The sequence below is a fragment of the Patagioenas fasciata genome, chromosome Z (genome assembly GCF_037038585.1).
Source record: "Patagioenas fasciata isolate bPatFas1 chromosome Z, bPatFas1.hap1, whole genome shotgun sequence".
Classification (NCBI taxonomy): Eukaryota; Metazoa; Chordata; class Aves; order Columbiformes; family Columbidae; genus Patagioenas; species Patagioenas fasciata.
The window spans coordinates 45285299-45310430 of NC_092560.1; positions in this window are offsets into that span (position 1 = coordinate 45285299).

Genomic DNA, 25132 nt, shown 5'->3' on the forward strand with positions numbered 1-25132 from the left:
CCTCTAGTAATTTCTCAGTTGCCTTTGCTGGCTGAATTAGGTGTGATGAAAGTGATGTGCCTGCAAAACTTTGCTGTGATTTGGTAGAATGCAGAATTAGGTATTTTCTATCATTTTAACCACTTAAAAACTGATTTTTGTCCTTAAAAAAAGAAATATACTTTCTACAGCCATCATTTATTCAGCATTCATATTTTCCTGGTACTTACATGCTCTTTTTAGATAGTAAGCACCTTCCAGCCACACACACTTGCTATTTCATTTCTAATCTTCTACATCCTACCTTTCTTTCCTCATCGTGTTTTTTTATGGTTGTCCTGAGTCATGCCATCTGAGATCCAGGATCCAGGATCCATTCTGATCTTTGACACTTTCTTGCTTTTTACAGAGTGGATCAAATCACATTTAGATTTATTCTTTCACAGAATCACATAATGAGTAGGGTTGGAAGAGGCCTCTGGGCCTCTGGAACAATTAAGCAAAGAAAAATAAATAAGAACAAATAATAACTCAGAAATCTGAATGGTTTTCCTGCTCATAGAGTGATGACTCCTGATTAACCTCAGTAGTTTATAGTGAGTAATAGGGTAGAGAGCAGCTGCATATCAATTGTTTATGTGTATTATGTTAAATTCTGAACCTTTAGTCATTCTGTCATAAAGTTATTTCACTGCTAGCAATGGCATTCAGAGAGCAGGATGGCATGGCAGGCACAGAAGGGGGCACCTACTCATAGAATTTAGAAACAGAAGAATGGATGGTAACTTATCTAGTGTTTCATTGCTAAAGTATCTTTTTTACATATTGAGATAAATTCTCTTAGTGAGTGATATGTGGTCCCTTTGATTTGACACAGAAAATGTATAGCAACAGTACGCACAATATGCAATTAAACCAACTAGTGATGAAGTACTGTCTAATCAGACCTCTTTTTTGCAAGCCTGGAAAGAGAGTAGCACCTAACTGGAAAGATGGAAATGACCTTTCCTTTCTGTACTCTGTATCTGGGTGTCGCACCATGCTGATCTCTTAGCTTTTTCATGCTGAAAACAAGGACAATCTTTTTAAAACACAGGTCTTAGTCTGACTTCAGAAGTAGCAGAAACAGCACCTAGGATATTTATAAATAGAGGGACTCCCCCACTGAGCTGCTGAATGATAAATGGGGAGTTTTGAGTCAGAAGTCCAAAAACTTCAAGTATCCAAGTCAGATTTGCTCTCCTCCTGCAACTTGGTGCCTTTTTCTCTTGTCTGGATTATTGGCACAACGCTTCAGAGATGAGCACCACCTACTGAAGTACTTCTCTTGAGATTTTGTGTTCTTGAAACAGTGACTGCTGAAGGCCCTGAGGGCATTTACTCATTGTGTTACCTTCAGTGTTATCTAGGATAAGGTTTTTCTTTGTTCTTTGCACATAGCTCTCAGCCTTTGAGAGCAGCAAAGTTTAAAAAACACGGGAAGAGTGAAGGCGCTGGAACAAAATGTGACACAATGGTGCTATCTGCAACTGCATAAAGTATTTTTGCATTGACTTTTCTACTTCTTCCAATGTGTTCAGTGTGGCAGTCTCCAAGACCTTTACAAGCTTGAAGAAAGCAGCGTGACAGGTCTGCTGCGTGTTTCTGCCTTTCTGTTTAAGAGGAGAATGGGATTTTGGGGAGCTGAATCTCTTACTTAGTAATATCCATACATGAAACAAGTGGGAAACGTCTCTTATCAGAGCGTATTTTTTCTACAAAAAAACATTTGTATGACTGCCATCACCAGACAAGCACTTTAAAACGCATTTTTACTTCAAGAGGACACATGCATAATACAGAGAGAGCATTTAAAAATAATTTTAAAAATCCATGTGTATAATAATTGAATTCTGTGACTGTCTTAAAGAAAAACATGGTGACAATACAAGTATTTGCAAGATTTCCGTTTTATTTTCATTTTTACTCTTCAGATTTTTGACACTTACTGTACAAGATCATATTAACTGATGGTGTAGTGCCATACTGTGTTTTGGGAGATTACTGTTTTTGAGTGAAAATATGTTGTCAGTTTTACTAGTAATAATTATATCCCATTTCAAACTCTAAGGGCAGGAAAGGACATGTCAAAATAGTCAGATACAGGGGCTGTGTCACACACCACTTTACAGATCATTTACAAAGTGGCAGTGCTTTAAAACAAAACCCCACCAAATTGAGCCTGTTAAGGTGTGATAATGGAATACCAAACCGGAGTTTTCAAAGCCTTGTTCTTAGGAGAGTCTACACTATATACTCATGTGAAAAAAAAAAAAAAAATCTCAATTTTCTACTCTTTATTCTTATGTTTCTCTGCTCCTGTCACTTCACAGATCATCTTGCATTGGACACACGGTACTGTGGAGTTGATCGACAGGATATTTGGAATTTAAAAAAAAAAAAAGAAGAAGAAATAATTAAAAAGGTAACAATTAAGAAATCTGTGAAAGCAAACTAGATAATCTATATTCTGCAGATTTTTTCCAATTTCTGAAAGAACTCCCCCTGTTTCCGTTCTCTACTTTTTCATTATGTGTAGTGTACAATAAACCCTTCCTATTTATATTTGTGATCTCATTTAAATATTTCATTTGAGGCCAGTGATCTGGTCCAGGTTTCCATACACATCAGAATGTCAAAATCCCAAATCACACTTTGTTGCCCTCTGCCTATTCACCCTTTTTCCTATACCTTCTGCAATTTGAAATTATATGTTGGTAGTGTCAACTAAACATGCTTGTACTTTCAGATTTTCCACAATATTTCAATGTGGCCACCTGCAGGGGCTTAGGTAAAGCACTTCAACACTCAGGAGGTAAAATGTTCATTATTTTTTACTTTAGCAGGAGCTTTAGTTGTCCTCAGCAGAACTTGGATGTTGAACAAATTGGAAACTGAACTTACCAGTGGATATCCCCAACTCAGCTCTTCCTTAGGAGCAGGGCTGCTCTGTGCCTATACATATTGTCGGGCAGTAACATCAGCCAAAGCGGTATTCACCCATGCAATGTTGTTTTCTGATTTGTGTTCTTCTAATTTCTTGTGGGGCTAGGATGTAAACTCTGAGTCATAGTGCAGGAAGGAAAGTTGGTGCCTGCACAAATGTTTAAAGAAGGAACTTCTTAAATTGGCTTTTCTGTTAAATAAAGTGAAGAATAGACAAGAGATGCTTCAAAAAGGAGTTTTTGTTGATTAAAATATATAGTATATTTTCAGCTCTAATCCTGCTATTTTTCATTCAGCTCTAGGTTATTCTTACTGGTATAGATGAAGTGTCTACACAGAAGTACATAATATACCCATGAGACTTTATGAAAGATGCACAAACTAAACTGGCAAAAGTAAACGGCCAAGGAAAAATATACAGTTATGTCTTGTCTTATGTTATCTGGCTTTATGTGAACCTTTGTATTTTTTATGGTTTTCTTAGAGGTAAGTATGAATTCTGAAATCCATTTTACAAGTCCTATACATTAAATGCTTACAAGGTCACACGGCTGCCATGGGATCAGATAATAAACCTAAATGTCCATAACTTTTGTGGCAACAAGTGTTGCCATATTCAAACTAAATAATAATTAAAGAGATCGTTATACTGCATGAGACAGGAAAGTTTTTCCTCCACACCTGGCCATGTGACTGGAATGATTGCCACTTGGTCAAGGTATATAAAAGGTGATGCTTATAGGCTGCTGTTGTCTATGTTTCTGCCATGGCACTGGGAATATGTGAATAGACTGTTGGAAACTAGTTCAAAGGAGCAAAAAGCCCAGGTAAAGTACTGTCTGCTCTCTTCATATAGGCCAAGAGATTTTCTTTTAAATCAGAAGTCTTGCATCATACAGAATGTCTGATCACCTTGCAAAGTATACTTAAACCAGAAGAGAAATTTGAAAGGACTGGTATTAGCTTTAGAGATGTAGGCAGTTAGACTATGCTGTGCCCATTTCAAAAAGTGACACTAGACATGAATCTGTGTCTGGCATGTGTTCCTAGAGCCTGATAAGAGAACTGGTATGTGATTTGTTAACCTGAGAGCTTGAGAACCTCAAGGTTTGAATGTGGAATGTGCCTTGTGAAAAGAGACAGTCATTAAGGCTGTAATGCCATAATTTTATTTTAAGGAGACATATATCACATCAGTAAATTTTTAAAAAATGATATCGAGCTTTTGGCAGTGTATCTGGTTTTGCAAAATGTGTTGTGACAAAACAAGACTCAAAGTAGTGGAAAGGTGAATCCTTAGTGATTCCAGCTCACAGGACTATTGCACATTCACCTGAAGGATGTTGAAACATTTCATTCATTGCTTTGTAAAATAATTCAAAGATGCACAGATGTTATGTGGATAAGCAGAGAGGTGAAGTGTTGCAATTTCTTACCAGTAATGGGGACACCTGCAGTGGCTACTGAGTCCTTTAATTTTGGCTACATAAGAAATGGGAGTCTATTAGAAAGCAAAAGCTGATTTTATAATGGCTATGCTGAGCTTCCAGTATTTTGTACAATTCTAAAGTGCAGCTATTTCTAACAAGAAGCATGATGTCCTATTCCTAGAATACTTGAAATGGGGTTAAATTCAAAAGTGCTGTGTAATGTCATGTAACTTAAGTGATATCTAACATAGTCAGAGAACAGCTGTGTGGGGAAGTCACTTTCCTTCCAGTCCTCAGTGTGCAAATTTTAAAGACTCCAGTGGATTTCACTGCAATATGGGTAAGTGGAGGCAAAACTAATTCTGATCTGTGCATTCCTACTGGGTTCACTCAGCATAAAGGACATTGTCCAAATATTGTTTGACCAAATAAATAACTTTTTTAGGTCAGTATTTAAATAAGGAAAATTGTCCTAAACTATGCAAAATTTTGCGTTAGTGTGTCTTTCGGTGGTATTTGGGTATGTATGAATTCATGTGCTACTTTGTAGTGTCTTAATAAAGGATAATATTATCTTTCCTAAACTCTGATTCTAAACTTGGTACACCAGAGCATTTGGAGTGTCATGGACCTGCTTTTGCTGTGTAGTGAGCAATTAGGAGGCTTGAGCCCTGTTGCTTTCTCAGTAATTATGTGTGGCCATTGGGTTCCAGGGCAAAGCATCCTTATGAAATTTTAATTGAGGGGAAGAACTGTGGTTATATTTTCAGCATGGTATGAAGGAATTTAGCTGCATGACTCCCATTAATGTTAATAAGTGTTGTGCATCTAAATGGCTGTGCATTGTGCTGAAAATTTACCTCTTGGTGTGCTTAGAATAGAACAGTATGTATTTGAAATCATCCATCCTTGAAGCAACCTGAAAATCTAGTGAATATGGGGGTGGCGGGAAGGCATTCAGAACTACAAATCAAAAAAGGGCTAGAGGAAACCACAGGGAAAAGACAAAACAAAGAGAGATGAAGCAGTTCAAACAGCTGTAAAGTCAAACAGAAGGTGCTGGAAACAGAAGAGGATGTTAAAAGCTTAACAAACCAGACTACAGAGGAATCAGAAAACTGCATTTCCATAAAGGCGTCATTAAACAAAAGCACTGTGTACCAAAGGACCTTCTCAAACCCAAAAATCTCTTCTGCTTCTCAGATTTCTCTTGTAGTTGTGGATAGTTGTGCATCACCGAGTCTAGAAATTTATACAAATGCTTTGGTTCTTTAACCACAGAGTAAAAATCAACACATCAAGATGATTCTCTAGAGCAGGGCTGTCAAAATAATTTTCACTGGGGGTCACATCAGCCACGCAGTTGCCTTCAAAGGGCCGAATGTCATTTTAGGACTGCAGGACTAGTTACATTTACACAGTCCTAAAATGACATTCAGCTCTTTGAAGGCAACTGCGAGGTTGATGTGGCCCCCAGTGAAAATGAGTTTGACACCCCTGCTCTAGACTGCCATGTTGGGAAGTCTAAACTTTTTTAAATTTTTTTTTTTATTTTTTTAGACCCTTGACACAGAGATTAGGAGTTTCACTGTGTCATCGTGTTGAAAAAAATCACAGCCTACATGCTTGCAGTACAAGCTTGCAATAAGCTGATCTTTCAGTAAACTGACATGTCTGATCTCTAGGACCTGTGGGTAAAAAGGTGGAGAAAGAGGAGATCATACTACCTTTATTTCCTCACACTTGCAGAATAGAGTGGTTTTGTTGATCATTTGCAGAAGATGGAAATGCAAAAAGAGTCTATAGCGTAGGCCAGGCTTTGACCTGACCTGAACTAGAACAGTAGAAGGGCTGTCAGTTATAAATGAAAAGCAAGATTGCAAAGTCTTAGCTAGAACTTGAGAGATTCCTCTTAGTGAAATGAGATTTGTCTTTTCCCTCTCTTAGTGTCTTGTCTCTGTGAGATGTCAACATGAGATTATTTTGAAGAAGGTAATGTATCCATTATACCTCCTCTTATTTGATGTGTCTATATACGGGGCTAAATTTATTCCTGACAAAAAGCAGTAATTATTTTATACACTGAAGAATGTAGGTATATTGCCCTTTTTATTTTAGTTGGTTATTTTAGTTTAGTTAAGTATATATGCTGTTCTTTTTCATAAATGTCTAATCTTTTTTTTTGTATCTTACTACCTTCAGTAATGCCCAGTAACACTGAGCTCCACAAATTAATTATATGTCATGTGCAAGGGAACTTCTTCCATGCTACCATTTATCCATTTTAAATGTGTAGCATTTTTGATATATAAGAGTTAGTCAAATGGCTAAATACTAGCAACAAAAGTAATGAAAAAGGTCCGTTTATTATTAGTGAATAAGATCCTGAATTTCATTTTCAACTGTTCTTAGCAGGATATTGTATTTACCATATGTTTTAGTTATGACTCTACAGGTGTTAGTGTAATACTATCAGACATTTTAAGAAGGTGTATTGCTCTGACATGATGATTGTTCATTGTTCTGTTTCTAAAAAAATAGTGTCATCCAATGAAAGAAGAGAAACCTAACTGGCATGAATAGGATGTACTGTGAACAACTCAAAGTCTACCTACAAATTTACCATTATTAATCCAAATAAAAGTCAGCTAGCAGTTTGTATAATATATTTCAAGAAAATCAAGATAAATGTAACTAATTTTTCTACATCTTTCATGGAATCATAGAGTCATAGAATGTCCTGAGTTGGAAGGGACCCACAAGGATAACTGAGTCCATCTCCTGTCCCTGAACATGACAACACCACAGTTCACATCATGTGTCTGAGGGTGTTGTCCAGTCTCTTCTTGAACACTACCAGGCTTGGGGCCATATCAGCCTCCCTGGGGAACCTGTTCCAGTGCTCCACCACCCTCTGGGTGAGGAACCTTTTCCTAATGTCCAATGTAAACCTCCCCTGACACATCTTCCTGACATTCCCTCGGGTTCTGTCATTGGTCGCCAGAGAGAAGAGATCAGCACCTGCCCCTCCTCCTCCCTTTGTGAGGAAGCTGTAGATCGTGATGAGGTCTCCTCTTAGTCTCCTCTTCTCCAGGCTGAACAAATGAAGTGAGTTTAGCCGCTCCTCATACGGCTTCCCCTCTAAACCCTTCACCAACTTTGTAGCCCTCCTCTGGGCACTCTCTAGTAGCTTAATACCCTTTTTATCCCGTGGCGCCCAGACCTGCAAACAGTGCTCCAGATGAGGCCGCACCAGTGCAGAGCAGAGCGGGACAATCACCTCCCTCACCTGGCTGGCAATGCTGTGCTTGATGCACCTAGGACACGGGTGGCCCTCTTGGCTTCCAGGGCACATTGTTGGCTCATGTTCAACTTGATGTCAATCAGAACTCCCAGACCCCTCCACGCAGAGCTGCTTTCCAGCATCTCATCACCCCTGTACAGCCAGGGTTGCTGTGTCCTAGATGCAAAATCCAGCACTGGAACTTGTTGTACTTCATGTGGTTGGTGATTGCCTCATTATCCAATTTGTCCAGAATCTTTCAATGTGAAAGGAATATTCATAAAACATAGTAATTAAAATCTTAAATACTACTATTCATTCCAGAAACTTAAATTTCAGAGCAATGTTGACCTAGCTGGATCACTAAGCAAAACATTTAACTTGTGTCTAATAAAAATGATGCAAATATAAATTATGAAATGCTTACAATAAGCTGTTGGCAAACAAATTCCAGGCTAATTTATATTAAATACAAATATTTTTTGAATGACAGTACCTTCAGATATACGTGATCAATCCCATACAGAAGAAACTGACTAGGATATTTTGTGTGAAATCACAGAATGTTAGGGATTGGAAGGGACCTCGAAAAATCATCTAATCCACTCCCCCTGCTGGAGCAGGAACACCTATATGAGGCTACACGACAATGTGTCCAGGTGGGTTTTGAATGTTTCCAGAGTAGGAGACTCCACAACCCCCCTGGGCAGCCTGTTCCAGTGCCCTGTTACCCTCACTGAGAAAAAGTTTCTTCTCAAATTTAAGTGAAACCTCCTGTGTTTGAACCCATTAGCCCTTGTCCTAGCATTGGTTGTCACTGAGAAGAGCCTGGCTCCATCCTCATGACACTCACCCTTTGCATATTTATAAACATTAATGAGGTCACCCCTCAGTCTCCTCCAAGCTAAAGAGACCCAGCTCCCTCAGCCTTTCCTCATAAGGGAGATGCTCCACTGCCTTCATCATCTTTGTTGCCCTGCACTGGACTCTTTCAAGCAGTTCCCTGTTCTTCTTGAACTGAGAGGCCCAGAACTGAACACAATATTCTAGATTCCAATATTCCCTGGTCTCACCAGGGCAGAGTATAGGAGGAGGAGAACCTCTCTGGACATATTAACCACCCCCTTCTAATACACCCCAGGATGCCATTGACCTTCTTGACCACAAGGGCACAGTGCTGGCTCATGGTCATCCTGCTGTCCACCAGGACCCCCAGGTGCCTTTCCCCTATGCTGTTCTCTAATAGGTCATTCCTCAACTTATATTGGAATCTGGGGTTGTTCCTGCCCAGATGCAATACTCTACACTTGCCTTTGTTATATCTAATTAAATTTTTCCCCACCCAACTGTCATGTTATTCTCCATGTCTGGCAATTCAAGATTTTATTTGTCTGTTCTGTCAGCCTATAGAAATAAAATCAAATTATCAACCTCAATATAAAATATATTTGCATAGTTCAGCTCTCATCATGAAAGAAAAGTCAAAGTCCTTTATGCTAGTCAGGTAAAGCAGATATCCCCTTAAGAAGTGAAGATTTATCCATGATCATACATAACTAGATTCTAAGAAAGTAAATGTTCATAAATGCTACTGAAGTACTTGGAAGCATATGGTATCAGAAGATTGTAGAACCCAGAGCTGCATACCTAGTTGCATACAAGGAAGACATTGAGGTACTGGAGACAGTTCAGAGAACGGCAATGAAGTAGGTGAGAGGTCTAGAGAACAAGTTTTATGAGAAGCAGCTGAGGGAACTGGGGCTGTTTAGCCAGAAGAGGAGGCTCAAGGGAGAGCTGAACTATCTGAAAGGAGGTTGTAGCATAGAGGATGCTGATCTATTTGCCCAAGCAACAAGTTGTAGGACAAGAAGAAATGGCCTCAAGTTGCACCAGGGGAGGTTCAGATTAGTTATTAGGGGAAGATTATTCACAAAAAGGGTTTTCAAGCACTGGAACAGGTTGCCCAGGGAAGTGGTTGAGTCACCATTCCTGGAAGGGTTTAAAATACCTATAGATGGAGTTCTTAGGGTTTATTGCTAGATTATATTATGACTGGACTTGATGATCTAGAGGGTCTCTTCCAACCAAAATGATTCTATGACTTCATCTCAGTCTATGATTTTAGACCAGATGAAATGAGACCACTTACTGAGTCCATAGAGACTGTAACTGTCTGGAAATGGGTGGGACTACTATGAGCTTTCCCACTTTCTTACAACTTTATATAGGTATCAGTAAATCATGCCTCTATGTAAAACTATTTTCCTCATATCCCTAGGGTGAAGACCAATACAGTATTATTACTGTTATGCATATCTTCTCAAGGACCTCATCCATATCCTTCTCTTCCAATTATAAGAACTGAACCTTGTCTTCTTTCCCATTGTGGCAGGTACATTCTCCACTCTCTCCATTCTTTGACTGATGGACTCTGCACAGTAACTGTAGTCACATACACTCACCAATCTAGGGACAGGAGAGGCAAGGCCCCCTGGTCCACAAACATGACCCCTGGCCAGCTGAGAGAATCTTCTAGATGATCAATCATATGTGACAACAGATCAGATGTTGACCTGTTTTAGGGCATAAATGAAGACTGCCAGAGACCCCATTTTCAGTTAGTTCTTCTCAGAGCAGTGGGTTTGCAGTGGGCTACTTTCCCCTTGGGTCGGGATGCTGCCTAAGGAAACTCCTTGAGGTTGAGTGTCATTGCACTTTTGCTGAGAGACTGTGTCTTCTGAACTGTCCTTGACTACCCTCTCCCTGTTGGTGAGTAATTATATTCTCTGAGTTACTCTTGAGAGCCCTCCTTTGTGAATGAGCAAGTGAGCACTTTGAATCATCATTCCAGAATTTTGGGAATTCCCTGTGTCCTGTGTGTTGGCTGTATAGTAATTGGTTCTCAAACAGTATCCTGAACCTGTGATTATAATTTTGTTGGAGTGCTGAGTGATTTCAATAAACCTTTCTAGTTTAGTTTTCTGATGAAATATTTTGGTTGGAATAAAGTTGGCTTTGAGTTTATTATTTATCTGGTTTGTTTTTGGTGTGTCTGTGACACCCATATGCAGTAAATATGACTTTGTATGCAAGGTCTGACATCCCTGATTGTTGCATTGCCACCTGTTGCTGTAATGAACCCAGAGAGCATTCTTTTGTGTATTTTTTTTTCTTTCTACCTAGTCTTGTTTATGTTTTCCACTATTTTGTGTATTCTTATTTTATATGTATTTTTTTCATTATTCTTTCTTTGCTTCATTTCAACTAGTCTTACACAATGAAAAATAAAGATGTTTGGAATTTTCTGCCCATTTCTGTTATGCTCTCTATATAAAAGAAATACCACATTCAGCTGAAGAGGTGTGCGACATTCCACGTAACACTTGGAAGCCTAATCTAAATGCATACTACTTGTAATAAAATGCAGCAAGAACCACAAGGTACTACTGCAGTCCTGCCAGTGTTCTTGAAAGCATTATGAATACTGCAGCCTTTTTCAGACTCAAAGCCTTGAGAGACATCTTCTTGTGTCTCTCTTCTAGTTTTCTACTGCTTGCAGTAGTCCTAATTTAGCCCTTAGTGATATAATTGTAGTGGTGACCTGAAAAGGCAAGATGGAATTCAAACACACAGCAATTCCTGTGTATCAATAAACCAGTCTTTGCCTACTGGTGGCTTGTACCAGGTGGTATAGAGAAAAGCACCAGAAGATATACAAATTTTGTTCACTAGTGCTGCATGCTGTAGAGGATAACTACCTTCATTGTTAATTAGTTTTATAGTACACAAAGCAGTTAAAGGCCGCTGCTAGTGAGATTGATTCAGTACTGAAGTGAAGGCAGGATCTTTCCTGTCATATTTTCATTTCTGGTTTAAACAAAAAAGTAGGAAGTACAAAGGCAAACAAAATGAAAACTGTTCTTTCCTCTACAAATCTTTATTAAGGCCCAGATACCTTCCATGCATGATAAATAAACTATCTGAGAAGAGAAAGCCCATGAAGATACTTGTTATAGATGATTCAGTGTTGTTTGTATTTTTGTTTGTTTGTTTGTTTCGTTCTGTTTTAGTTTTGTAATGGTTTGTTATCCAAAATGGAAGGTACACAGTGAAAACAGTATTCAGAGAAGTATCCACGTTCATAAATATCTTACTTGATTAAGCCTTTCCAATAACTTTATTTGAACTCCTTAGTTTCTTTGACTTTGTATTGTACATTTCTGTCTATGGTTTAACTTAAAATGCGTTTGCATTACTGCCAATCTCAGTCACACCTCCAGCAATCTTCATCTGCAGAACTTGTCTTCCTGAATCAGTAGAATCCTCATTAACTTCTCTTGGAGTATCTCTGCTTTTCCCATCCTAAAAATATGACCCAATGTCTTATAAAAACAACCACAGAACAAATATTGACCTGTGTTATGAATACTTAGTTAAATACTTTCTAAGGATGTTCACACATTTTTTAACAAAGTAAGACAACAATGCCCCATAGGCTTTCTAAAGTATCTTCACCTCTCTATACCATCTTTTCTAGCCATACATGTTGAATGGATTTTCCATATGTAGATCTTGTGTAGAATGAACCACAGTCACGACAAGGGATGGTGGCAGGTTTTTTTTTGTCAAGTGGTGTTTTCTGTTTTATGAGAGAAAAAAAGTCCTTTGTTCAAAATACCCAGTGGTATAATATGCCAAGTTCTTCCACAGTTTGACTAAGGCTTTGACTTTGAAATACCATTGTTTAATCAGATTCTTATTCCTCATCTATCTTCTTCTATGTTAAAGGTTTTATGCAAACAACTAATTTTATTTTCCATTGCATACCTACTTGATGTCTTCCCATTTCTCTTTAAAAGTATTGCTTTCTGCAATTGCTAAAAGCATTCCTTAGCATAAGATAGACATTAGCAAGCCAAATCTGTGATGAAAACTGCAGATGCATAAGGATAAAACAGATCATACATTCACCAGTTTGCTGTTGTATTATAAGGTCTCAGGTTGTGCTGACAATGCAGATGCTGTATTTCATCCTGTGGGACTAGAAAATGCATGATGATTTGTGTCTGTTTCTTTTGTTATCTTTCCTTCCTTCATGCATGCTATTTCTTAGTTGTTTGTTTAGACAACTCTGTTGACTTTCTTATATTGCTGTCTTAACTGACTTGCTATGAAACACTAAGTCCATATATCCATGGGCAGATAGGAAAGCATTTTTTGATGATATTTTTTTTCCCACTCACCAGTACTCAGGTTTGTATCAATGACTTTTAAGTCTGTCCTAGAAGTTCCTCTGCAAAAAAACTGATATCCCATATGTTTGTGGGAAATGCAAGAAAATATCTGATCTGGATTTGTGACCTTAGTTATTTTAGAATAACGACATTTCTATCTTGCAGTGGAGTTCATCCTGTGTCTTCTATATATGCCATGCTAAACTAACATTTTTTTATCAACACTGGCATCACCCTTTTTTCTAAAGCTTCATGACACTTCACCTAATTTGCACGTGTGAAAGCAATTTTTTAGAAAGATCACCCTTGTTGTCATATTGAATCACCAGTCAGCTACATCAAACATTTAATAAAATTCGTCTTCCTCTTCAGGCCATCATGGGGTCTAGTTATGAGTTAAATGCTACGTAAATCCTTGAAATTAGGCTAAAGTTCTGCTTATGTTTTGTGTGTAAGAGTGGACCCATCCATTTTAAATATGCATCTGAAGCTAAGTACTTCTTTCATCAAACTCAGGATTCAATCTTCAGTCTACTAAGTGTATCCTTAAACCTCATTGTTTTACAGGCTTTCCCAGATTAGTGGAGTGCTATGAATGGTTAAAGACCAAAAAGTTGTAGTACTTGATCATTCTGATTAATGCAGTTGGACATTTTGTCTGGTAAGGATGAGTGGAGTGTCTCCTTAGGGTGTAACAGAGACCTGACCTTTGCAAGCAGAGAAGTAACACTGGCATCAGCTCAGAATAAAGGAGCCATTCTTCTAGGCTGAAGTGAGGTCACTGACTAGTGTCTGTCCAGAAGGCAAATTACAATGAAACATACACAGAAGAATTACAGTAACTGTTAATCTTAGATGTCTACAAGTTTTAGTTATGAGAAAGAACTTAATTAACTTCAGTAGAATTACAAAGCAGAAAAGAACAGCTGTTCTGCTGGTCTTCTGGGATTCAGAATGAAAATTCTATATATATTCTAATGCTAGAGTAGAACATTTGGGAATTTTAAACAGAAAAGAAGGCTAACAGAAATAAAGGCTATATGGCCTTTATTATTATAAAGGCTTCTTGAATATTACCAATGTTTTGTCAGAGGAAAGCAAGAAACACTCAAAAAGATGCTTTCAACATACAGGCCAAAGTCCTGCCTGTGATAGACTTTATTCCACATTTGCTTTCAATCTAAAAGGCAGTGAAAACTTGGTTCAAACTCTGGAGAAAAAATATAAAGTAAGTTTCAAAGCTGTTCTGTTTTCTGGTGATTGGTAACAGCTCAGTGAAATAAGTCTTTGCTTGTCCAGTAAATTGGCTGTCAGGACTGGAGAAGTGCCCGACACATATTTGCCTGGAAACAGAATTATCAGCATGTGAAAGACTTCTTCCACATTCCAAATGAAGGAATACCTCTGCCACTTGCAGGTTTGTATAGTTTCCCAGGCAGTCTTCAGTAACACTTTGATCTGAAAGACAGAAAACTCAACTCACACTGAGACACTGAGTAAAGCTATCAGAAAAAGCCTTCTAAAAGCTAGTTTAGTGAAAGAGTGTAATATTAACAGCTCAGGAACTGAATTACACTTTTACAATATAGAAGTAAAAACAACATTAACAACTGGCTATGGGAATGCTAAGCTGGCACACATTAAATTGACAGCTTAATATTTGTGATTTTGGACGTGAAAGATTTAATACGTTACAAATTATTTCATGTTGCGACCATAAGCAAAGGTAGTTTAGTGCATAAAGAAAGGTTTTTGGAAGTAGTAACTAGCACAAGCATCACATAAACTTTAAGCCATTAAAACCTGAGTAATTAACATGTGAAAGGTTAGATCTGGCCATTTCAGATAAAGTGATGTTGCAGCTAACCTGGAAACTATGGTACTCCCAAGACCCAGTGTTCAAAGTGCAAACACCTTTGAACTTTAAGTGTTTAGTGTGAACTTCACCTAAAGTTTGCATCCACATCATCTATACTATCCTATGTGTCCTTGTATCAGCTATGTCTGTGCTGCTAAAATAAGAACCAGGTCCACATTTGTTTCATAAATGAACATCATTGCAAAACATTGTCAGAAAGCTTTGTAATACATACAGAACACAAAGATTTTGGGACCATCTCTGTGTTGTTTGTTGTTGCACTTTTTACTTTTATCCCTGGGAAGACTGGCAGAAAGACATAGCTAAGACAGCACTGCAACAAGGAAAATGTGAATGCAGATAGCAAATCTGCACTCAGATCCAGCCTCAGTACCACTCTAGTTGTAGGCTTAGCCAAAAGCTCCAAATGCTCTGGACACATAGTGTGCATTTTATAACATTTTTTTTTTAAGGCCTAAAATTTAAATTATACTGTTTGAAATTTAAATGATACTTTTTGTAGCATGTATTTTTAAGCACTTGTTTTGTTATAAGGATTAAGTAGTGTCTTCCTTCAATGTGTTAGCCATCACACAAAGCTTGACACTCAATAAAAGGCTAGAAAGAATACAAACCTTGTGAAAGGTGATGGATGAGTCTCTGACATGAAGTTTAAAATTACGATAGCTTTTTTTTTAAGGATCACATCCAAAGAGAACTGACTTAAAGGAATATTTTTTATTTAAAAAAAGCACAAAAAACAACCCCTCCCCCTCCTCCAAACTATTTGTAAGAACAGTAAAATTCTTTGATCTGGAAAATTTTTGCTTTTTCATCTCCAAATTTCCTCACTCAATATCAGCCTGTGGTTCACAACTTCCTTCTTCAAGCCTAGGATCAAATTGAGAGTCGAGTAGCTAATACTAACAGGATGGTGCCGTGAGATGTAGCTTGTACTGCACAAAGATCTAAAAAACAAAAACAACAAAAGAGAGAACCCATAAAAACTTTAAATAATTTGATAGCCCTGTAAAAGCTTTCTATAGAAATTAACTTTTAGGACTTTAGCATTAATTTTCTCATAACAAGGGTGAATCGATTATTGAATGGTCGAATGCACACAGTGCATATTGATCTGTTCATGCGTAGCAGCTTTATCCCAGCAGGTATCTGGCTGCCTGTAACTTATTTTAAATAGGATTACTTCTCATTAAATTACAATGACCTGGAGAAATGGTCAACAAAAATGAAATTGCGTCAGTTCATCATGGTTTGTATCACTGCAATTAAATTTCAGGGGCTGCGTTTCCCTAGAGTAAATAAACCTGAAGAACATATATGATTGAATGCTTTACTTTCTTGGATTTAATCACGTAAAACTAAAAATTTCATAACTATGTGTGCAAATCAAGAAATTGTAAGGAATTCTTTATTGTAGTTTTAGGTGCATTTTTAAGATTGGTTTAGATTAAAGCATAAGAGTCCTTAGCTGATATGATACACAAGGTCCACACTATGCATTTGTACGTGGGCTTCTGTGCACAGGGGACTTTATTTATTTCAAGCAGTGCTGGTAGGGTGGTTAAATCAGGCCAGGAACTTCCAGCTAGACTATTAGACCACATTCGTATTTCTTAAATTCAGAGACGAACAGAAAAGGACATATAAGTCAAATTAAACATACAGACAGTGGATCAAACAAATCACAGTAATTTTGTTACTTGGGGACCCAACACCGAAGGGAAATTTAGGTATTTAAGAAAAGAATATTGTAAGCATCAAGTGAAAATCAAATAAAGAAGTGGCTGTACTGGAATGGTCACTGGAAAAATGCATGCGTATTCTGAGATAAGGTTTACAGCTGCTAATTTGCTCAAAATCGAGTTTCAATAAATTTAATATGTATTTATGTTGATAAAATAAGATGGAATTCCTCACAGAAGACAAAACCCCAAGTAATACATCAACAGCTCTATTTTTATATTTTTTTGCACTACTCTAGTTTTTCATATTCTGTTATGTACAAATATGAATATTGCTTGGCAGTTGGAATTTATTAAAAGCTCTCAACTCTGTGGTGCTTTTGTGAAATTTCTGTTGATAGGATTTAGTTTTTCATTTAATGTAGATCATAGTAGCTTATATAATTTCATTTCAAAAGAAGTCAGCTTTTATTATTAAGCCCAGTGATTTGAAAAACCTGGATGTACATGTTCCAGCATAGGACTCCTGGTGGAAACCTCAGCTGATGATGCACTAAGGATTGTGTAATAGTAGAGAAGAAACAAAGAGAATTCCAAGCTGCTTGATTTGATAAAATGTACAAGCCTGCATGCAGAAGTCGAGACCAAGATAGGCTGTAATACAGTGATGGATGGACTATATAGGTAGTCCTCTGGATTAAAATGGGAGCAAATCATCCACATCTATAAAAAAAGAACAAATTTAGAATATGTCAGGTCTCTCAGAAACAGGAGCCTCTGCAAGAGCCAAGCTAACATTTGGAATATTTGTCTTGATGTGGCTTTGTGCATAATATTTGTGCCACATTTAATAGTTAGACTGTTGTGGTCTTGCTTCATTTGTGATTGCATCTGTAAGTTATTAGGGGTCCTCTGTTTCAAGCATTTTTAGGGATGGAGTTGATGTCTGATGTAACACAGGAGATGTTAATGGATATCTCCAACACACTTTTTGAAAATTCCCTAAAGACCCATGAGCTTGTTTCATGTTTTCTCACATAGTCTTCATTCCTTCTCCTTACAATGGAAGCTACGCAGTGGCAGAGATCTTTTCCTCCTTTTCTCTCTCTGTGTTCTCAGGACACAGGCTTCCTTGCTTGTATGCTGTTTCACATCCTGCTCCTAGACCAAGGTTTACCACCTAAAATTATGTGAGTAATTTGTATTATTTAGTTGAGAAATGGAACCGGAAGCTGTCACCTACTGTTTTTCAATTAAGTCAATATTAAATTACCTTTGAAATTTTAAACAATAAAGTAATTGCCTATTTTTTGAGATATTTTTAGAACAGACAGAAGCTTGAAACTATTTGCAAAGATACTGGCACTGTCATCCTTTGTACTAGGAAGCCAGTGATGAAAACTAGGAAATACGAAACATGTATGCAAGTTCTTTTTCAAATCAATCTGAAAAAGAGTCTGGATCTTCTGTGTAATAGAAAAAGAGAATTATAAAAAAAATCTCACCTGAAGTGTGTTGAAGTTGTTCTGTGTACTCTGTACAATCACCATAATGATAATCTTTCTGGAAAATGCATGTTTTATTCATGTTTGAACTATTGATTTACTTTTATATGACAACTTGAGGTTTGATTGAGGGGAGCGGAAAGAAAGAAAAATGTTGTGCAGGTAACAGTGTCCCTCTCAGTAAACTGGAGTTCTCTTGTGTAAGTACGTTCTGTTCTTTTTACGTACTAGCATTAAGCTCTTCTATGTGGTTCGCCAGCCACTTCTGTAACATTAGCATGTGGCTTTTGTGACTGTGTTTTCTAAAACAGTTTTGAAACACAAGTTCAAGCAATAATGGACATTTCTCAGTTTTAGTGGAAATTATTTTGAATTTACCCACACACATTTCTAGCTTTGTTTTGTTTTGTTTTACTGTTTGTGAAAGAGTTGCAATGAATTAAATTGGATGAATGTATGGTAATTACAGAGTGAAGATCAGTTTCCCCACAATCACCTTTTAACCTACTAATGTGGTATACACCTGTGCCTTGTTGGCAATACAACTGGTATTTTGTGACATGTAAAATTGCTCTTGCAACTGATGGAACATGTTTATGTCAGTTTGCCCTTTCAGATGATTCTGGGTGTTTCCTAATGGATTCTTTCAAATTTTACACTTCAAAATTGCTCTTGCTTTCACTCTCATAAATTAATTTGACTAGTCCAAATCCACATGACAGGAGGATGCAGACATAATGCCATTACTTGTATCTATGAAAAAGGTTTGCAGAATGGTTTGCCCAGTGAGATCCATTACTTGTTATTCTCCTCTAGACAAGCAATCAATAGCAAAGTTTGGAAAAACAACAGGAGAGTCCCCATCATTTCCAACTGTCATTGCACATTTTGCAAGATGGGGGACTTGGGTGCTTGCTGACTTCATGTCTACTACATGCACAGGAATTTCATGTAACAGGTGATGTCTTGGTTTTCATTGTGAATTCTGCTTTGTTACATAGCTGGAAGTCTTAGTTTTAAATATGTATTGTTAACAGTTGTTTAAGGGTTTGATTTTAATAACAGCAATCCATTAATGTAATTTCACCTTCTGTGCTCGTTGCCTGTTTTTAACTTTTGTAGACCATTTTCTATTAGTTACATGAAGCCTGAGGTTTGTTCCACAGGTAGGCTCTGAGTATGCTGCTCCCTCTGTCCTATTGTACTCTATTTTTTCAACAACAATATTCTCTTAATTACAAATAAGTAATAGGACCTTCATATAAATGTTTGGGATTTACAGATAAAAGCACTGTAAAGTAAATAATTAGTACATACTTTTAAATCAACAGAAAAATAAAGACAGAAGATGGTTGCTTAAGTGGGTAAATATATTAATATAAGTACAAAATAGTTTTTATGCTTATGAGTCTGATCATTTCCAGTTGCAGTCTGCTATGTATTTGCGTAGTAGTATGTGCCACAAAGGTACCAAATATTTGTAGTACCAAAGAGAAGATGACAAAAAAATACAGGAATTTACATATATTCCTTAAAATAAAGTGTCTCTTGTTCAAAGTGAAATTCATGTTTAATTGCCACCCAGACCAAAAGTTACTAGAGTCTATGCCTACCTTACATTTTGATGGCATTTTGAACATGTTCCACTTTAGAATGTGATAAGAAACTGTCAATTTTTTTTGTGGGCTTGGCTGATATTCAGAGACCAGGTATTTCTTCACTGGAGTGCCTGAAGAGTACCAGTCATGTATGTATATTCTGTCAAAATTCAGCTCCTCAGACAAAATGTTTATAGCCCACCCCCCATGTTTTAAGAGATAGCCAGAAGGGTAGATAATGATGTTAGTGCCTACTTTTATATAATCTCCACAGTTGGGTCATTCATATAAGAAGCAGATGGCTTTGGTCCATTTCCAACTTCTGCTGAGAAAATTAGACTTTGGCATTTGAAGTCCCAGTTAAGTGTCCTAAATACTAAATTATTTGAAAGCATGTCAATGTCTACAGAATTTTTAAAGATCTTTGAATGGAAAGGGATAGGTACCTCCTTTTAAAAAGGCTTGCTTATAGTGGTTGAAGACAGCTCTGAAATCACGAAGTGCAGAAAAACTGAGATATATGAAATTTTGGCCTCCACATTTTCCTGTGTGACAGTTGTTTAGTCACATTCAGTGTATTGATTCAATTGTTTTGGCTCCCTATTCAAAGTGTTTGCTATTTGGGGGCACCTGACTCACCCCATGGACTGTGAAGAGAGTGCAAAAAACTTTCCACAGTGTTATGGATTTCACTTTGGGCCAGAGGTCTTGAAAGTGTCATGGAATCTATGCTAAAGGTGTGTAGGTCATTCTTTGAATCTAGTCTGAACTAATTTTTATCATGTTGAAATTACTGGTGTGACAGCAGCTGAAATGTAACAGTATCTTTCAAAGCATAGTAGTGCAAAGATATAGCATTGAATGAAAGAATTCCAGTAAAAGCTTTAAAACATGCTGATGTGGATGTTGTGCTAAGAGCATGTGCTCTCAGTTATCATTAGTGTCTTAGTCTTCTGTTTGCGAAATATTGCTAAGCTGAATGGGCTTTTGTCACATCCAATACTGATTACGGAGATGCTTCTCTCTCTTATCTTTTTGAGAGAGACTAACATACGATTTCATAGCTTTCAGTTAGAGTTAAACACTGCAGCAAGGACAGTAAATTAAATCTACACATGACTTGTCCCCTTCATTTCTTGTGCTGACTGACAGTTCATTGGCACACTGATTTTCAGTTTTCCTGCTCTCTATAAAGCTTCCTTCCTCCATTACACGTTGGTGGCTTTCATTTGCCTGAAGACGAGCAGATGCTGCACAGCCTGTTGTTTTAAATAAAGAGAGTTTCTGGGGCTCACTGGCATCCTCCAGTCATACAGGAAAGGTTTTCTTGCTTATGTTATAGATCTAGAGTGACTGTTTTCTTATTCAACAGAAATTTTGAAAAACTTTGATTGGATGCTAGTGGATTACATTGGTAATGCTTCGACATATATCTCCACATAAATGTCACACAGCAGAATGCATTGTACCATATTAGCATAGTGATTGTTGAATGATGATATTTTTCTGTGTGTTGTCAAACTGCTTGGTGGATTACATTATATTCCACTTTCTTCTTTTTCTCTGAGTGCTTGTGTGCTGGTTGAGGGTTTTTTTTTAATTATAGATTTGTTTTCTGTTTCAAAATACCAATGTGTTGAAATTGAAACATTTAGAAGACATTCATCAGTTTTGATGCCTCTTCTATCTTAAAGTAATAATAATAAAAAACCACCCACACCAGCTTTAACATAGAGAAAACCTGCTTATAACATGTAGGTTGAAGAATAATCAAAACTGAAACAACTTGATTTGTGCAGTCTAAATATTTCTTCTATATTTTTGTTTCAGTTTAACATCAGTGGATATTGTCACTTATTCCTTTTTTTTTGACATTTCAGAGATTCTTACGGTAGAACAGAACTGTTTTCTGGTCTCTTCACTACAGTGACATCAGTCCTCACAAACTGAACAGTGGCAGAGAACATCTGCAGTTATTGGAAATCATCTACTTATGCTTTTAAACTGTTAGAATGGCATCCATGTGGCATATGTCATAGAATCATAGAATAGTTTGGGTTAGAAGAGGTGTTTAAAGGTCATCTAATCTAACCTAGAAATCTCAGAGAATTTTGGTAATATGCACATTGGATTTTATGTGCCAGTTGGCCTAAGGTCAGAGGCCAGCTGTGGGCGATGTTATTTGTATCTTAACAGGTCGTGATGGCCTTGAAACCTCTCTATTCTTTGCAAAACAAAGGCCTCATTAACAGTGTATGTTATGCCTTAAACAGCTGGTTTTTGCAACTTCTGACGGGAATAGATAAGTGCTGTGGAGGCAGAACTTCTGTCTGTTCCTCAAGGTCTTTGCAAAATGAAGGCATAAATTTTTGAGATAAAAGCATTAACAGCATTTCTTTCTTGAGGCCTACTATCGCCTCAGTCCTCATTCCTGATTAATTGGGCTGGAAGCAAGGCAGGGTCATTTAGCAATCACTGAGAAATAATGAATCAACAGCTACCCCTAGAGGACAAAACAAATCACAGATGCAGATGCACTCTACTAACAGCCTCCCCCACCTCCAGTCCACCCCACCAAAGAAAAGGCAACAGGAGAAAAAGGGAGAGGGACTTGCAAGTTGGGGAAAAAGTTAAAAAAGCTTTACTAATGCTACTAATAAAATAGAGAAAATAATACAAAATATACAAAACCAATTTGAATTTCCAGGCACAGCTCAGCGACAGGGTGGGCTCCTCCGGCATCTGCAGGGCAGGCACCCAGAAGTCCTGGGCTGGACTCTACAGGAAACTGGAACTGGATTCAGGGATGCAGGGTCCAGAACCAGGCCTCGGATCACGGGGACGACAGGCAGGGTTCTCTTCAGATGCTGACCATAGTAGAAGAGCGCGAGACCCTCACGATCTCCCACTTTTATAGGGTGTATAATGTGGATGGGATGAAATACCTAGTTGGTCAATTTTAGTCACCTGTTCTGTTCACCCCTCTTTGCAAATACGCCCCTCTCACTTATGTGATGTGCGTTTTTATCAGCGGCCTTGCGTTCCATTGCTACTGTTGACAAAAACATGCAGCCAAATTCAGAAAAGTGCAGTTACTTTGAAGAACTTAGCTGAAAGGAAAATTCACTAACAGAGAAACTGGTCTTGTTTTTAATAAAACCAGGACAGTGTCTTGTTTCAAGAATTAGTGTTCAAAAATTTTCAAAGTGAGAACTGCTGAAGGCCAATGAATCTCTGAGTAAAAATGATATGCAATGTAGTGTAAAGGAAATATACAGCCTTTTCAATATATTATGGACTCCAAACTCAGTGGGTACTTCCTGAATAAACAAAAGCTAGAAAGCTATAATAAGTCACATAGCAAAGGTACCATGATGCCACTTCTACCCCACATTTTTCAGCCAAGCTTTTGACCTCTCCATCAAAGACATTCAGTTTCCTTTTAACTGGTGATGGAATAATAAAAAACAGGAATTAAATAGCTCTTTTTCATGGGACATATTTAAATATATCTTTGGCATTCAGTGTTCTGCTGGCAGAAGTCTACCAGAAAAAAGAGTAAATGGACCAGCAGCTTAGGAAAGCTTCTAAATCTAGAATCCCTTCTGAGTGTCTGACATTCCATGTCTAAAAGCAGGACTCACCAGGGAACAGCTGTATTAAATATATTGAAGCTAACCTAAATATGATTGCTTTAAAAATTGGTAACATAGACTTTTGATATGTATGTATTTCTCTCGGAAACCAGACAAAATTTTATATCCCTGAATTTCTTTGGCAAAGAGTTTTGTGGTCAAGTTATTTGCTGCTGTTCATCAGTTTAGAATTTGTTGCCTTTTGGATTCATGGAATGTCATGTTTTGAGTCTGGCTATTTTGTCTTGTAGGTATTACCTTATCAGTTATGTAGTACTGAATGTATAAAAGAAATACTCTGTGATTCGCTGCAGTTTGTTCCTGACTTACACTTTGGTTCTTCTGTGCCAACTACTTGGATAGGGCTCTTAGAAAGTATTTAGCATCTGCTCTTGCTACTGCTACTTGGCAGGCTACAGCTTTGAGCCAAACCTAGGTGAAGATAATTATGCATTTGTGTTATAAAATGGTGAGTGCTACAGCATTGCTGTATGTAATATGATTATTGAAGTAGCTGGATTTTCTTAATGAGGTCAAAAGTCTACAAAAAAAGGTACCCTAATAAGAGGGTTATGTAATGCTGTGATGTTTGTTCTTGAAATTTTATAAGAGAATGTGTTATGTGATGGTCTCAGCTGAACTGAGTATGTAAAAGACTGATCTTGCATATTGAAGTACTGCACTGTAGAAATGTAAGTTTGATAGAGTTTCATATATCAAATGAAGTTTGAGCATCATAACTCTCTCAAATAATATTTTTGCAAACTTTCTCTCTTAAGGAAAAAATGAGACATTTAAGTGTTTGTGGGAAACTGTCACTTGCTACACTGTTAAAACTGACCTAGTTTACAAAAACTCATTTTCTGGAACTTTGGAAAGACAGAGGCATAGGAGGTTCCATCTGAATATGAGGAGAAACTTCTTTACTTTGAGGGTGACAGAGCACTGTAACAGGCCACCCAGAGAGGTTGTGGAGTCTCCTTCTCTGGAGACATTCGAAATCCACCAGGATGCATTCTTGTGCAACCTGCTCTGGGTGAACCTGCTTTAGCGGGTGGTTTGGACTAGGTGATTTCCAGAGATCCCTTCCAACCCCAACCATTCTGTGACTATGTGATCATGCCTACCCTTTCAGTAGTGTGCATTCCCCAATTAAAGATGGTGCCATTAGCTTATGAAAAGTAGTTTAGGTATGGACATTACAACACACTTGATCTGCCTCTGTGGTCCATAAATATTTCCAGTCAGATAATGGGAACAATGATATCATGTTCCAAAGGTGTTTGATAATCTCTCTACCCTTAGTCTTTATATCCATGGTTGATCTAGCTGTGGAGTTTTTGCCTATAGCTTTTCATCTATGCCTGACCTTATGTCTTCCCCTTCTCTTGTATGCTTTGGAGTCCTTGTAGGCTTTGCTGCCTGCCAAAGCCTTTTTTAAGTAAGCTTTTTAATACTGGTTATCCTTCTCTTTTTGGTTCTGTCAACTTTCTAATGAGTTAACATACTACAGCTTGTAATATGTGGAATACCAGGGAGATGGTGGGAGCACACAGCAAGAAAGAAAATGCAGACTGGACAGCAAAAGCCAGTAGTTATGTCAGTTCAGAATAGATGCCAGGGAGACCCAGTTTTAGATAGCTGGAATATTTGATACCTAAATTATTCCAGGGATTGCAAGCTTGACATCTTGCCATCTTTGATCACTTAACAATCAGTGCCTTATTAATGTGATGTAAGGGAATGATCCGTATTGTATAAATATTTTTATTTTTCCTTGCCCAGGAACATTAAGAAGTTGTGCCAATATATTCACTATTAAATAATAAGAATTTCAAATCACTTGTATTGAGAAAAAAAAAAAAGCAGAAAAAGATTACACTTTTTTTTTGGGGGGGGGGCGGGGCTGAGAAATGGCATAA